Here is a 16,551-nt window from a genome sequence, read left to right on the forward strand (position 1 = left end):
CGCGCTGTGATAACCCACAAGTGTAGGGGATCGCAACAGCTTTCGAGGGTAAAGTATTCAACCCAAATTTATTGATTCGACACAAAGGGAGCCAAAGAATATTCTTGAGTATTAGCAGTTGAGTTGTCAATTCAACCACACCTGGATAACTTAGTATCTGCAGCAAGGTATTCAGTAGCAAAGTAATATGATAATAAAGGTAACAGTGCAAAAGTAATAGATAATTGTTTTTGGGTTTTTGTAGTAGTTGTAACGGTAGCAACGGAAAAGTAAATAAGCGAAGAACAATATGTGAAAAGCTTGTAGGCAATGGATCAGTGATGGATAATGATGCCGGATGCAATTCTTCATGTAATAGCTATAACATATGGTGACATAGAACTAGCTCTAGTTCATCAATGTAATGTAGGCATGTATTCCATAAATAGTCACACGTGCTTATGGAAAAGAACTTGCATGACATCTTTTGTCCTACCCTCCCGTGGCAGCGGGGTCCTAACGGAAACTAAGGGATATTAAGGCCTCCTTTTAATAGAGAACCGGAACAAAGCATTAGCACATAGTCAATACATGAACTCCTCAAACTACGATCATCACCGAGAAGTATCCCGATTATTGTCACTTCGGGGTTGTCGGATCATAATACATAATAGGTGACTATAGACTTGCAAGATAGGATCAAGAACACACATATATTCATGAAAACATAATAGGTTCAGATCTAAAATCATGGCACACGGGCCCTAGTGACAAGCATTAAGCATAGCAAGTCATAGCAACATCAATCTCAGAACATAGTGGATACTAGGGATCAAACCCTAACAAAACTAACTTGATTACATGGTAAATCTCATCCAACCCATCACCGTCCAGCAAGCCTACGATGGAATTACTCACGCACGGCGGTGAGCATCATGAAATTGGTGATGGAGGATGGTTGATGATGACAACGGCGACGAATCCCCCTCTCCGGAGCCCCGAACGGACTCCAGATCAGCCCTCCCGAGAGAGATTAGGGCTTGGCGGCGGCTCCGTGTCGTAAAACACGATGAAACTTTCTCTCTGATTTTTTTCTCCCCGAACGTGAATATATGGAGTTGGAGTTGAGGTCGGTGGAGGTCCAGGGGGCCCACGAGCTAGGGGGCGCGCCGTATAATGGGGGCGCCCCCCTGTCTCGTGGACAGGCCATGGGCCCCCTTGTGTATTTATTTCACCCAGAAATTCTTATTGATTCCAAAAAGTGCCTCCGTGGATTTTCAGGACATTCCGAAAACTTTTCTTTTCTACACATAAAACAACATCATGGCAGTTCTGCTGAAAACAGCGTCAGTCCGGATTAGTTTCATTCAAATCATGCAAGTTAGAGTCCAAAACAAGGGCAAAAGTGTTTGGAAAAGTAGATACGTTGGAGACGTATCAACTCCCCCAAGCTTAAATATTGCTTGTCCTCAAGCAATTTAGTTGATAAACTGAAAGTGATAAAGAAATCTTTTACAAACTCTGTTTGCTCTTCTTGTTGTAAATATGAAAAGCCAGCATTCAAGTTTCAGCAAATATTATGAACTAACCATACTCACAATAACACCTAGGTCTCACAATTACTCATATCAGCTAGCAAGCCATAATAATAAAACTCGGATGACAACACTTCCTCAAAATAATCATAACATGATATAACAAAATGGTATCTCGCTAGCCCTTTCTGCGACCGCAAAACATAAATGCAGAGCACCTTTAAAGATCAAGGACTGACTAAACATTGTAATTCATGGTAAAAGAGATCCAGTCAAGTCATACCCAATATAAATCAATAGTAATGAATGCAAATGACAGTGTTCTCTCTAGCGGGTGCTTTTAATAAGAAGGGTGATGACTCAACATAAAAGTAAATAGATAGGCCCTTCGCAGAGGGAAGCAGGGATTTGTAGAGGTGCCAGAGCTCGATTTTAAAATAGAGATTGAATAACATTTTGAGCGGCATACTTTCACTGTCAACGCAAAAACTATGAGATGGCTGTATCTTCCATACTACATGCATTATAGGCAGTTCCCAAACAGAATGGTAAAGATTTATACTCCCCCAACCACCAACAAGCATCAATCCATGGCTTGCTCGAAACAACGAGTGCCTCCAACTAACAACAGCCCTGGGGGAGTTTTGTTTAATTATTTTGATTTGCTTTGATCTTTTTGGATCATGGGACTGGGCATCCCGGTTACCGGCCCTTTCTCGTGAATGAGGAGCGAAGTCCACTCCTCTTGAGAATAACCCACCTAGCATGGAAGATATAGGCAGCCCTAGTTGTAACATGAGCTGCTCGAGCATACAAAATAGAGTTTCATTTGAAGGTTTGGAGTTTGGCACATACAAATTTACTTGAAACGGCAGGTAAATACCGCATATAGGAAGGTATAGTGGACTCATATGGAACAACTTTAGGGTTTAAGGAGTTTGGATGCACAAGCAGTATTCCCGCTTAGTACAGGTGAAGGCTAGCAAAAGACTGGGAAGCGACCAACTGAGAGAGCGACAACAGTCATGAACATGCATTAAAATTAATTTGCATCGAGTACAAGCATGAGTAGGATATAATCTACCATGAACATAAATATCACGAAGGCTATGTTGATTTGATTCAACTACATGCGTGAACATGTGGCAAGTCGAGTCACTCAATTCATTTAAAGGAGGATACCATCCCATCATACCACACCATAATCATTCTAATAGCATGTTGCCACGCAAGGTAAACCATTATAACTCGTAGCTAATCAAGCATGGCACAAGCAACTATAATCTCTAAATGTCATTGCAAATATGTCTACTTCATAATAAGCTGACTCAGAAACGATGAACTCATCATATTTACAAAAACAAGGGAGGTCGAGTTCATACCATCTTTTCTCATCCCAATAAGTCCATCATGTATCGTCATTATTGCCTTTTACTTGCACGACTAAACGATGTGTATAATAATAAGAGTGCATGTGCATTGAAAAAAGCTGGAATCTGCAAGCATTCAACTCAAGAGAGAAGACAAGTAATATGTGCTCTAAGTTAAATAAACAATCATGCATATGAGAGTCACTAAACATTTTCAATATGGTCTTCTCGACCCCCAAAAGAAAGAAAATAAAATAAAATTATTTACACGGAAAAGCTCCCAACAAGTAAGAAGAAGAACTAGAAATCTTTTGGGGTTTTTATTTTAATTGTACTACAAGCATGGAAATTAAACTAACTAATTTTTTTGTTTTTTCTTAAGGTTTATCAAACACACAAGAAAAACACTAGAAAAAGAAAATTAAACTAACATGGATAATACAATGAAGGAGTATGAGCACCGACTACTAGTGTGTGAACATGAATGTAAAGTCGGTGAGAAATACGTACCCCCCAAGCTTAGGCTTTTGGCCTAAGTTGGTCTAATACCAAGGACCGCTTGACTGATATCCGTAAGTGAAACTGGGGTCGTACTGAGCTGCAGCGGCAACCGCCTCCTGAGCTACGGCGTGTTGGCGAGCTGCCTCCGCTCTCCTCTCGTGTTCAGCCGCTTCCTCCCTGGTGACAACATATCTTCCTTTTGCCTGATAATCTCTACTCCTAATATAGCAGTTGGTGAATAATCTTCCGGTTTTTTTGCTGGTTTTTTATCGTCTATCCTCCCACCTCTGTTTTATTTTCGTTGGTTATTTTTCGTCCGGTTTTTTTACCTCCCCACGGGTCGATGCGCTCACAGGCAGCCCACAGAAACAATCCATCGCCACTCACCCACGACTCCCTCACCCCGGCTAGGGTTCCTAGCCCCTCCTCCTCAGCCGCCGCTGCATGTTCCTCGCTGGCCTCGCCCGGGCACCTCCCGGACCTCGCCGGGAGAAGCCAGCCAACGCCGCTTCCGACCTCGCCGGGAGAAGCCAGCAGGACCCCGCCGCCATGCCTCCCTCTCCCCCTTATCCTCTTTTCCGCTACCTATCTCTTTCCTCTGAACCTGATTGGGGTGCTGCGACTGGCCTCCACTCCAGATCCGTCCGCCTTTGATCCCGTATCCTCCCTGGCTCCCTCCCGACGGGATCCGACCTCGACAACTGCACACGGGTGCGACGGGATCCACCACTCTAGCGAGCAGGAGTAGCACGGTGGCTGTGGTCTGCTCAGACCCCCGACTGACGACGTGAGGCGTGCGGTGGTCTGCAGCAAGGTAATCACATACACATGTAGCAGCAAGGAGCGGCAGGGATCTAGCATGTGATATACGTATTAATCTGTTTCTTGACTGATTCGTTTGCAGGATATCCTTCCATGGCTGGACGCACTCTTCATCTAAATCATGTCTCTAAACATGCTGCCGTTAAGGTTGGCGCTACATAAATTATGCCTTCACGGCTGGACATCACTGCTACATGGTCTTCTCACTTGAGATGTCATATATAACGTGTCCTTTCTGTGTGAATGTTCAACTAGGAGCAGTTTCATCTTGAGCACTGCAATCATGCATGCTACTCTCATCGACTAAGCACTTGCTACTAACATAAATAATGCCTCCTACGCTGGACATCACTACTAAAGAGGTACTGTCGGTGAGTATCACTGTTTAGTTTTTTATAGTCTATAGATTTATTTATACGGACAGTGCAGATTCATCTATTACTTCGGCTAATGTGACTGTAGCAACATTCACTCCATTCAATTTTTTTGGGGAAACTACAATATTCATTTTGTTCACCTGAACATTGAATTAAGGAATGCAGAAGGTTCAGGGTTTATGCAAATTATTGAAATTTAATATTTGTGGACAATGGAGAAACACAGGCGGCAGTGTTGAATTTACACCCGTTGTTGCACCTGCATCTTTTCGGCATCCTTAGCACGATAAGCCCAAACACGAAGATTATATGCCGCCTTGGATTTGTGTGGCTGTTAACTTGTTGTCATCAAACACTTTTTTTCCTTAATATGTGCAGCTTTTTTGGGGCGTCCATGGATGCAAAGGAATCCCATGAGTACAATGTACACTGACATCATCTTCATCAAATTCTTCAAGCTCAGCAAGTGTGAGGTAACTAATGCATGTGTATTATCTATTTCATCGAAGTGTAAGATTTCTCCTCTTCTCTTGTTTGTGTTCAATGGTTGTTGTGGTTTTTTGTTTTGCGTTTCAACAGTGACATGTATCCTGATTAGGCACTTGCATAGGTACTGTGTAGAGCTGGAACTTCTAATAAAAAATGACATATGCAGTGAAGCAAAGGAGAGAGACTGCAACCTTTTCAGGCCTGAATCTATCCCCATTCTGAATCTACTTGGTTATTGATTCTCATTTTCAGCATATGAAAACCAAATGCTATTTTTTTTCTATGCTCTCCTCTTCGGCTCTTCCTTTATGATTCAGCATATGCTAACTGCTACTGTAGCTTTCATGCTTATATCCTTGGTTATATTTTACAGCGATCCAAATCAAGGATTTGTGTTGATATCCGAAGTTCCTAATGACGATTGGTTCTTATTAGTTTCTTTAAAGGAAGAACAACAAGTGGTTGTACTAGGAAGATTACCTTGACATGGGAGTTTCTTTTTTCTAACGAACAAGGGAGTCTTTATTATTTCACTTGAAAAGATGATGTACGCATTTAAAGTGTAGAATTTCCATTTGTATATTCATATTGTGCTTAACTTTTACTTTCTAAAAATCAATATTGGCTGGCGGTTTGGCCGATTATTTAAGAAATAAAAACCTTAGGTGTTGATCCCTTTGATCTCTAGCCATATGACTTCCCATTCAAGATATGACAGGGCATGGATGTGATACACCCACATACAGAGATGTGGAGGTGTAAAGTTGGGACGAGCAGGCTTGTAGATGAAGTGTTTGTACTTATGGCTCAACAAAACTGACTACTCTAGCCTTGCCCCCATTAGTGTAGTGTTATTATCTTCCGTCCCATGTTTTGTTGAAAGATCTTCCAGATTCATGACCCGCCTTAAAAAAATGTACAATGCAAATACAACCATTTATCGTTACAGGTGAGGGATTTAGTGCAGAAAGTTACTTTACAAGTAGTCTCAAGCTGGAGGATAACAGATTGGTTGAGACATTAGGGATCCCCATCAATGTTATATTATTTGTCTGCAGGTATATTCTCAGCTCCAAATTCTAGATATTATAGTGAGTAGATGAGGTGAAAGTATGCGCAACATAGTTCTGCGGTGTTAAACCCCACGTAGCACGATGGTGGTTGTATGCTGCCATGGAGGAATTAAAGGCGCATGTTGATTAAAAGAATAGGTGTAAGTAAGGAGTGGTTGGGCTTCACTAACATTGTCGAGTAATCTCATGATCTGCTCATGATTAATTTAGTAGCCCAATTTGTTTTCTCAAAAGGTACAGTATTGTTATGGTAAAAGCTACACTTTGTGGCCTCAAATAGAATTCAGTTTTGTAGATTGATATCCATTAGAAAAAAATATAGATTTATTTCTGATTCTGTCATATTAATTAACTTGCTTCAGAAACAGAGAAGAGCCATGGTTTGTTGTTGCTTGAGATGCATATGTCGGCAATGTTGTAAAAGGACAGACCCAGTGCATAGAAGCTCCCACACAAGGTGGGGTCTGGGGAGGGATTATAGGAACCTAGTCTTACCCCTGCAAAGTGCAATGCAGAGAGGCTGGTTCGAACCCAGGACCTCTTGATGTCGGCAATGTTGTGTTTTCTTATTTTATAAAGGTTGTTGTTGGATGAGCCAAACAGTGGAAAAAGTGGCTTATGGGACAATTTTAGTTCATTGGATCAATTGTAGATATCACGTGCCATTTTTATGTTCACGTCGTCATTAGATCAGTTGTAGAACAGCCCACACAGCTTGTGTTCTTTTCAAAACAAACATACCCTGATACATGACAAAGTTGTAGCGTTGATCTCAAAATTATGCTTCTATGGTGTACAATATACACTATAGACCTAAGAGCGGGTAGCTTCAGCTTGCTTCTGTAGTACGCTTTCTCAATGATAATCTAGCCCATGCTTGATTATATTACAGATTAATCCTGTTGAAAGCTATATTAAATCCTACTTTTGAAAGCTATACATTTAGATATTTTGATTTTTGTAATGTTCTGCATGCATTTTTACTCAGGATAATGTCGCATTGGAAGCGTGGTTATACTTGACAATTAGCAGGTAGATGCGAGCAGGTAGGATGGGATATTTCGCCGACGGCCAGGTGGATGATAAGACCGAAGAGGAAGGCCGCACCAGGCATGCATAGATGATGCATGCCTCTGCACATTTGTGGTGGAATGGTGCTAGCTTGAGGCAATTACGCATAGTCTTTTTGGACAGGTTGTCGACAGAGAAAAATATATAATTTGGCGTGAGGAATAACATAGCCAGGCATGCTGGTACTATAAGTTGTGTTACATAGAAACAAAATTTGTTTGTTTGCTTGAGTGAATATGTCTAATGTATACACAAAGATTCAATTATGTGTTTCAAATTTGAAGTATGTGGTTGTTTCAGTGCTAGATACATCAGTTTGAGCGCCAACTAATTCCGGACGAAGGAAGTACATGACATCCCTCTTAACGGAATAAAAGGCCACAACTTCACCACATATATAGTGTAACTAAATCTCATGTTTCATGCTCTGACTTATGTACTAAATTCTATTAACATGGCTACAGATTTTTTGGTTGTATTTAATATCCCTCTATAACATCTTTAGTTATCAAACATGCCAGCATTCACGTGAATGTTGGTAAAATATTCCTGTCCATTTTGGTTCAGTATCAATTAATGTATTTTTCATTAGATAATAGGCAGTGTGGGTGGCGGAATGGCAAGGAGTCCGATCAGATGTCTTGGGTCCGTGGGGAGTTGTGGCTCTCAACTACAACAACATCATCAAGGCAACCTATATTGGTTGATCAATTGCTAACAGCCTAACACAGCATGTTTTGAATTGCATTTATTTCTGATTAAAAGTAGCAGTTTCTGCTGTTGTATTAAGATTTCAACGAGAATCTAGAATTGGCTCTAAGGGAGCAAGGGTGTTCGGCGCCTGGAGGAGCTTTCATGTTCAAGGATCTCGCCCTCGCCGTCGAGACCAACGGGGTCGTCGCCGAGTACATCTGGTACGTACACACCTCCCTCTACTGCAAGGTCGCTGCTGTTTATTTCGTCTTTCAGACTATGTTCCTAGAGAGCACAATAGTAGCTTCAGGATAGGGGGCCAACCTGCATCTTTTTCTGATTTCTTTTTTATTAGATTAGCACGGGAGCGAGCAGTGCACTGAGGATTTGGCCCCTTAAAGTTCATACTACTTATATCCAAAGTTTTCAAGACTTGGTGGGTGATAAGTGACATTTGTAGTCTGTAGTCTGTAATCGTCTTGGTCCCGGTTCCAACTGGTTGAATACATGTTTTACCAGACTAGGACCATGCCTGTGCGTTGCAACGGGAAATATATTTCAGTATGTTAGCTTGTGATTGACTTTCCCGTATTAATGCAAATGAGTCAATAAATGTTTATCAAATCCTACTCGTGATATACCTTATTTTTTATGAGAAGTTTGGTAAGTAAATTAAAGTGAAATTGATTCGAAAGAAAACTAAATAGTGATTGATTATGTTTCAAGGAAGGTTGGATAAACGGGTCATGGTAAGAAGTGAAACATGAAACCTTACACATTTTAAAATAGTATATATAGAATAAGTAATAATAATAAAAAGCAAAGAGTAGAGATTTTTTTGTGTGAATCAGTCAAGAGTATAGATAGAGATGGAGATTTTACAGAGATTTTTTGAGACTCTCCTTCCCAATGTTACCTTCTTCTTACTCCATCCCATTGACCCTACCACCATCACCTACCTAATCGGCCGCAGCCACCGCGTGCGGCCTTGCCGTACCAGCCCGCCCGTCACCGCACCGACAATCCCTCTAAACCCCAAACATCCTGAAGGAACGGCGACTATAGCAGATCTGCTCAGATCTCTGCGGCATGCGCAAGAGAGGGTGGGAGAAGGGGAGTCAACGAGGGAGAGCACACGAGGAAAACTCAGTTTGTGTTGCAGTATCTACACGAATGCAAGAAAAAAAACAGTTTGTGCTCAGTCCATGCAACATTAAAAGTCCATCCAATAAATAATTTTTCTATCTGCAAAATCTCATGGTTCTTGAGTGCAAGACTTGCTTGGCAATGTTGCTCTTTCCCCTATGCCTATCTGCTGCAAATTTTCATGACTGTGCTTGCCAGTAGAAAATATGGAATTTAATGAAATGAAAACAACCAAAATATTTGAAAGCCAACCCTAGCAAATATAACTAAAGAAGTGAAGTGCAGCGACTTCCACGAAGTTAATGTCACAAACAACTGGCAAAGCTTCTTTTGACTATGCATCTCTACTCTCCACCATTTGCAAAGAAATATGTTGTGTTCTAGCTAGCATGTACAAATTATTCAGGTTCCGTGCGTTTGGTGTCACTAACCAATGGAGAAATATGTTTGGAGAGAAGAGGCGGGCGAGAAAGGCGCAGGCATCATTGCCTATGTAGTGTATTAATATAATAATTTAATCAGCCAACTTGCAAGTGCTAACATGCTGAAGGAAGGGACTAATCTATTGATAATTATTGTATGCATAGAAGTGACATGAACATACAATCAGAGTTTTTTTTTGGGAACCTAAAGTCAAGCAGAACTCTCAAGCAGAATTCTGAGGCAATATAATTCCCAAAATCAAGCAGAACAATGCTTCAGAGGTAGTACAAGCTTGAAATATAATTCTCAGAAGAATCATGTTCTGTAAACTCTCAAGCAATAGACCGAAGAATAAATAGGGCAACATACAAACAAAGTTAGAGATCAAAAATAGCAGGCTTTTGTAGAGTGCACAGAAACTTAATGCATACAAGGTCACTTAATATTTGTGCTAGCGAAGAGACCTTCAGGTGACTGAATATTTGTGCAACCTTCGTTATTTTTTAGAACTTGGAATACAGGGTATCTTCAGCCTAATCATTTTAGTGGAATGATTGAGTGTTAATTGATGCAAAAGAAAAGAACTGCCTAATGGTACGCTAAGTCACAGACAACACGTGCATTGACTGAAGAAAACAGGAAATTGCACTACTGCCGATGAGTTGGTATGGCGTCGCAGCCGATAGCTATGCATCCCACCTGGGGGGCATAGCAAGGACGGTGCATAATGCTGTGTACAAAGCGGCGGCCGACGACTACACAGCCCACCCGTGTCTCCATTTGCATCGCCGGATGGGCATGATCCATGAGTATAATAGGAGCACTTACCTTGCTAGAGATCAACCTTTGGCCCTCACGAGAGACGGGAACCAGCATAGATCCTGAACGCACCTTCAATGGCAGAGACAACAGACTTTGATACCCTAATTTGGAGTGGTGAATAATGAGGTTGATGCACGTATCAAACCAACATGATGGCGATGTTCATGGGAGACCTCCACCCCTGGGTCTACGTCGCCGGAGAGGGTTGAAGGGCGCGGAGTGACTATGATCGTCCAACCGGGGCGAGCCGGCGAGGGAGCAAGTTGCCGTGCCTCCTGTTTCCTGGTCGACGAGCCGGCGAGAGACTCAGATCGGATCCGAGGCAGAGGGCGATGCGTCCTGATTTGTTTTGATCATAGATGGTGGAGCAATCCGTTTTCTTAGGAAGGTGAACGAGGTGGGAAGAGTAATTAAGGAAGGAGGAGAAAAACCGGAGAGTGGGCCATCGTGGAAGCGAGGAGGAGATGGACGACGAAGGGCAACGTAAGAGGGGAAACGGAACACTACGTTTCTTTTAGGTAGTAGAGATAAAGAAAATTGTGTGTTACTAATTCATTTTAGAAGTAATGTTCCTTTTTCCTTGTAATTGGGGTTTGCTTCATGTTAAATTTACTATAAATTGTATGTATCACGGTAGACTTCAGATGCAAGTCAACTGGTTATTGACATCTAATTTCAGATGGCTAGAGTGATTTTAGGTAGTAGAGATATAGATGACGAGCCGTAAAATTTAGATAGGAGATATGTGGTGCATGTTAGTTCATCAATACATAAAGGAATATATGTGTGCGTGGTTGAGGAAAAATTTGTTGCACTTAGCTTGATGCGTTCACTACCTTCACACAAAAAGGTACCCTCACTTGCTTTTCCTCGGATTAATTTGCACTGATGTATATGGGAAGCTAGAAATTCTCTGATCCATTCCTGAAAAAAGGTAGCCTCACAAATAACACTGAATATGTGTTGTGTCATCCGTTTTAATATTTTAAAAGGATGTTTTCAATGGAGTTCAGAGTTGCTTATTTCTCGAACTTGGACAGGATGACATGAAGCATTTGGCACCGACGCTCACCTCTTTGACAAGCCATGCTTTCTGGGTTTGCTTGCAGTTCAGGTTTGGTCACTTGATTTCCTGCCCAACTCCTCTAATAATCGAGTATGATCAACTAATCCATGTTTGTTCGCTCTAATCCTCTAATAATTATGCTTTCTGGATAGTTGAACTACTGACTATTGACCGGAGAAAATTTATTGATGACCAGTACCCAGGATGCGTGTAAGTGTCTAAAGTTAAAGTTTAGATTATCATATTGCCAGGCTACCCTTTCAAAGGTAAAACAATAGCATTATTTCACTTCCACTATAGATTTTTGGGCGTCCTTGGACTTTACCATCTGAGATTTGCATAATTATTTTGAGAATGGGGTGAGCTGCGCCCATGGTAGCCCACTGTCATAGCCTGGCAATATGCCACTGAAATTGCTGGAATAGAAAACATGTCCACAATCAGACATGTCTATGTCAGTTCCTCTACTCTCCAGCTTAAGACCATAAATGGGAGGCAAACTCACCTTCATATGAACAAGCACATGCCCACATTCACCTTTCTGTAAATGGGAGACATCATACTCTTTTTATTATTAGCTTAGTCTTTGTTGACCTGAAGAAGTAGCTTACTTCCGAACACATATGTCACTAGAATAACAAGGTGAAATCTTGATTTTTCTTGCTACAAAGAGATGGCATCATAATTAAATTCCAATATCATCAATCCAATCACGAATCCTGATTTTTTATTTTTTGAATACGCAAATAAATTCACTTTTGGTCCGTTTGGTAACTTTCTAATTGCCTTCTTACACCCCATGGCGGATATGTGTATGAAATTGTGATCGGCTATAAACATGAAAAAATTACGAATCAAATAGTAGACCGTACTTCATGTGTGCATTGAGAGGAGGCGTAAGGATCACGTGATATATACCATTTCATATATCACAGTAACAAAACACGCTGTGGTGGTCGCCCTTGGATGACGGTGTGCATTCCATGGCACTGGGAAATCGCACTAGGATGGCGTAGAGGGGGAGGGCGACACTATGGATAGAAGGAGACACGACGCTGGAATTTCGTGGCGCTCCTTGATGCCAACAACATCAGGGAGGAGAGAAGCTAGGGGGATCAGATATGAGTTTGAGCATTGTTGTGGAATGCGATATGAGGGTGAGCATTGTGCCATACGATGAGAGAAGGAGAGAGTGAATTGCTCTTTTAGAATAAAAAGAAAAGGAGCGACACTTTTTTAGGGAAAACGTTTGACTGCTATGAGAGAAATGTCACATACTTTTATATAGTGATATAGGGAAAGCGGTAGTTTGGTGTGAGAAAAATGTCACATATTTTAATATAGTTGAAAACATCAGATACCCTTTTTTTGCGGAGGGAAAACATCAGATACACTAACAAGTCATGTTTAGAATGGAACGGACCAAAAAAGTATCGAGTTTTAACAATCATAAGAGATGCATACAAATAATGGTTCTTAATATATTTGTTACGCATGATAATACAAAAGGTGTGTTTATATATATTCTTAATATATTTATTTATTTTTGTAGTGTATAAGAGAGATAAAGATGGATTATGTCGACATTCAAAAAAATCCCATAGGTGACATTGGTGTAGAGGTGATGTCGCTGAAAGAGGTAAAAAATTCACTGAGATTTACACAACAAAAGGCCCGTTGTCCTAGGGTTAAGTAATGGGGCATTTTAGTTAATCATGCGGGCCTAGGGTTTTCTAACTCAAAGAAAAGTCAGGGAATCCATCAGTTAAAGTCTGGCTTCAATCCAAACACGCTGTCAGACTTTTAGGCCATGGGATCAGTAAATCGAGAAGGAGAGAGGCCTTTGACTTTCCAGCCATGACCTCGCTAGATCGAGAGAGAGGAAGAGATCAGTCAGGGGTGGCGGTGGCTCAGGAGCGCGAGTGCGGCGGAGGCCATAGGGCATGAGCGAGCATGGAGAAGGGACCAGAGGTAGGATGCGGAAGGTGGAGCATCATCCGTGGTGCGACACCGTGCGGCAGTCGTCTGAGGTGTCGTGGAGGTGGAGCGAGGCCGTTGGGAGTGATGAAGGGCAGCGTAGGCAAAGGAGATCCCATGCAAATTAAGAATGAAACGTTGATTGGTATATGAGAATCTGCTTTTCTTTCTGCTCTACATTTTTAGAAACTCTGTACGAAGCTGGTGCACATTGGTTTTGGGTTGGTATATTTCCTTATGTAGCCTTTGTACGGGTAAATCAGACAGAGATGGGGACTATAGGTGGCCTCTCTTTTTACCCAACACTGTTATTGTTAATGAGTCTAACAATGAACTGACTACATCTCCACCTTTTCACCTTTGTTACAGAGATTCTCAAAGGTACAAAATATAACGTCGGCACTTTAAGTCTCCCATTTTGATTGCCGTGATTTGCAATTTCTTTGTGGGGGCAGTAGTAAGCTCTCGTGCCATTACGTTGTTGCCAGGTGTTCTCCTGTGATTGTTCTAGCGAAGGTTCTCGAAAACGGCATAGCCATTTATGTTGCTTCTATTAGGTGTGGCTGACAAAGATGGGGGCAATTTGGGCACACGAAAGTCCCTTAAAATCGAGACAAATCCTACGTTGGAACCATCTCAATGTTCTTTGCCAGCTTCGTCGCATCGAGCCTGTGTATATACTATTCGATCTTGAAGCCCCAAGTCATTTTCTGTTCCCATGATTATTTAGCAAATGCAGAAAACATTTTCGATTATATTATATGTACATTGTTGGGTAGTAGTTTTTCCCACTAGATCTGAATATTAGAAAGGATATATCTTGTAGCTGGTCAGACTCAGAATCATGTCATGATCTCTTAAGGGCCTAATGATTGTTGTTGTTTTTTCCTTTCAAAAATTAAAACTCCTAGGTGATAATCATAACTATCATAATTGTACAAGCAAGATTATCAGAATAACTAAGCAACTATTTCTTCGGATTAAGTATAGAGTTTAGGGTGGTTTTTTTTTTGCAGATTTATAGTGCCTATTTTTTTAGGAGATTTATAGTGCCTATTTTGAATCAACAAGGACAATGATATTGCAAGGCTTGAAATTTTAGACTCACTTTCTATGCCAAGCTGGAAAATTGATATGTCTTATGATTATATATGCAACCAGTATTTCTTTTTGAAATGCCAGTGGCAACGCATCCGTTACACCTTTGGCATGAAATTTTCATACTAATTACATATATTGTTTGTGCAGGATATGTATGAGTTGAGGAAGCGGTTTTTATTATACTTGCTAAAACATCGTGGGAATGAAGCTAAAGGCAACTTTCCTGATATTGTGAAAGAATTTTTTAAGCGCATCATCTAGATATTGATAGTTTTGTAATAGATGTTTAGTTGGAACATCGCTTAGTTTGTTACATGGACATGTTGTTAATTTTTCTTTTTCTTATCAATTTACATTGCAAAAATGGACTTCAATTATTCAATAATTATGTTTGTGTTATATTGTTTGTACATGTGAAATTTAACATGTAACTCTTGCAAATTATTTCAAGAGCCCGTGGCAATGCACGGGCACTCTACTAGTCAAAAAGGTAGGGAGCAGGAAGAGTAATATGGACGACGTTGCGTCTGTCATAGATTAGTCGATATTGGAGGAATTGTTAATTCCTCCCAAGAAAATGATGATTGACCATAGCTTCAGAATCCAAATAAACAGGAGGTATTATCATATCCCCCTCTCGTGGGGCTATATTAAGATAATTAGCCACACGGGTTGCATAAATTTCTCCAAATAAATTTCCCTTTCTACCATTATTTTGCAACCTACGTCCAACTATTGCCCCCAAGTTATAACCTTTATAACCTAACACAACACTCTTGAGGACACACAGATCAGGAACACACATGTGACATGCTTCGTTTTTACCGTTAATGCATCTACCAATAAAGAGAGCAAAATAATGTATAGCAGGAAAATGAATGCTCCCTATAGTAGCTTGTGCTATGTCCCTAGATTCTCCCACAGTAATACTAGCAAGAAATCTCAAAATTCAGATTTGTGAGGATCATTAATACTACCCCACTGCGGGAGTTTGCAAGCAGTTGTGAAATCCTCTAAATCCATCGTATAAGATGTATCATAAATATCAAATATGACATTAGGAGAATTACGCGCACAGTTATATTTGAATCTCCGCACAAAAGAATCAGTCAATTGATAGTACTGCGGACACTTATCTCATAAGAAGTCCTCCAGCTCGGCATTACACACATACGCGTCAAATTCCTCCTTGAAGCCTGCTTCGACTATAAAATCATCGGATGGCCACTCACAAGCTCGTACATCCGTGTCCCTCAGCAATTCAACATCTTGCTCACGTGTAGCAATCCTTGGCCCTTTCTTTGCCGAGGAACCACCTTGGTACATTCTTCTAAGCATAATTATTTTTCTGAAAATTTCTGAAATTTTAGTAACTTCAAAATAAAAGTGAATAAAACTAAACAAGATTGGTAGCAACTACTCCTACAAGTGCCTTGAGCCTATATCATGCATTAGAATTGCTTGGGACCTCATAAATTCAACATGCAAGCTCAAGAACATGGTCACCTATGCAGCAAAAATTTGCAATGAATAAAGCACTAGAACAAAAACTAATTGGACCAATGGAGGAGTCACATACCAAGCAACAATCTCCCAAAGCAGTTTTGTGAATGAAGCTTTGAGCAAGGAGATCGAAAATCACAGCAAAATGAGCTAGAACTCGTGCTTGAGCTGGATGGAGATTTTTTTGGTTGGAAGATGAAGTGTGTGGGTGCTGGCATAAGTGGAGGGGGGCCACCAGGGGCCCACCAGACAGGGGGGCGCGCCCTCCACTCTCGTGGCCTGGTGCTTGCCCCTCCTGCAGTGTTTTCAATGCCTAAAATCCTCAAATATTCCATAAAAAATTGCATGGCATTTGGTGCACTTTTATTTTCAGGATATTTTTTAATGCATGGATAATTCAGAAAACAGACAGATAATACTATTCTTGCTTTATTTATTCTAAATAACAGAAAGTAAAAAGAGGGTACAGAAGGTTGTGCCTTCTAGTTTCATCCATCTCATGATCATCAAAATGAATCCACTAACAAGGTTGGCTCGTTCTTGCGGCGTTAGTGGACGTTCGGTGGTCTCAAAATATTGATATAATTTTTATTATGTTTGAGA

General features: G+C 40.8%; 1 long non-coding RNA gene across 18 annotated transcripts; it reads left to right on the forward strand.

Annotated features, from left to right (window-relative positions):
* Positions 1-3,568: 3,568 nt before the first annotated feature.
* On the forward strand, positions 3,569-14,855 carry LOC119308461. 18 transcript variants are annotated; one of them, XR_005150127.1, is made up of 6 exons: positions 3,574-4,199; positions 4,290-4,354; positions 4,469-8,131; positions 11,342-11,577; positions 12,920-13,006; positions 14,593-14,855. It is a non-coding gene; the product is annotated as an uncharacterized LOC119308461 (long non-coding RNA). The 18 variants fall into 18 exon arrangements; XR_005150126.1 differs by having other exon boundaries at positions 11,342-11,415; positions 11,520-11,577; positions 12,920-14,855; XR_005150131.1 differs by having other exon boundaries at positions 11,342-11,415.
* The last annotated feature ends 1,696 nt before the right edge of the window (positions 14,856-16,551 follow it).

This window comes from Triticum dicoccoides, chromosome 5B (genome assembly GCF_002162155.2).
Source record: "Triticum dicoccoides isolate Atlit2015 ecotype Zavitan chromosome 5B, WEW_v2.0, whole genome shotgun sequence".
Classification (NCBI taxonomy): Eukaryota; Viridiplantae; Streptophyta; class Magnoliopsida; order Poales; family Poaceae; genus Triticum; species Triticum dicoccoides.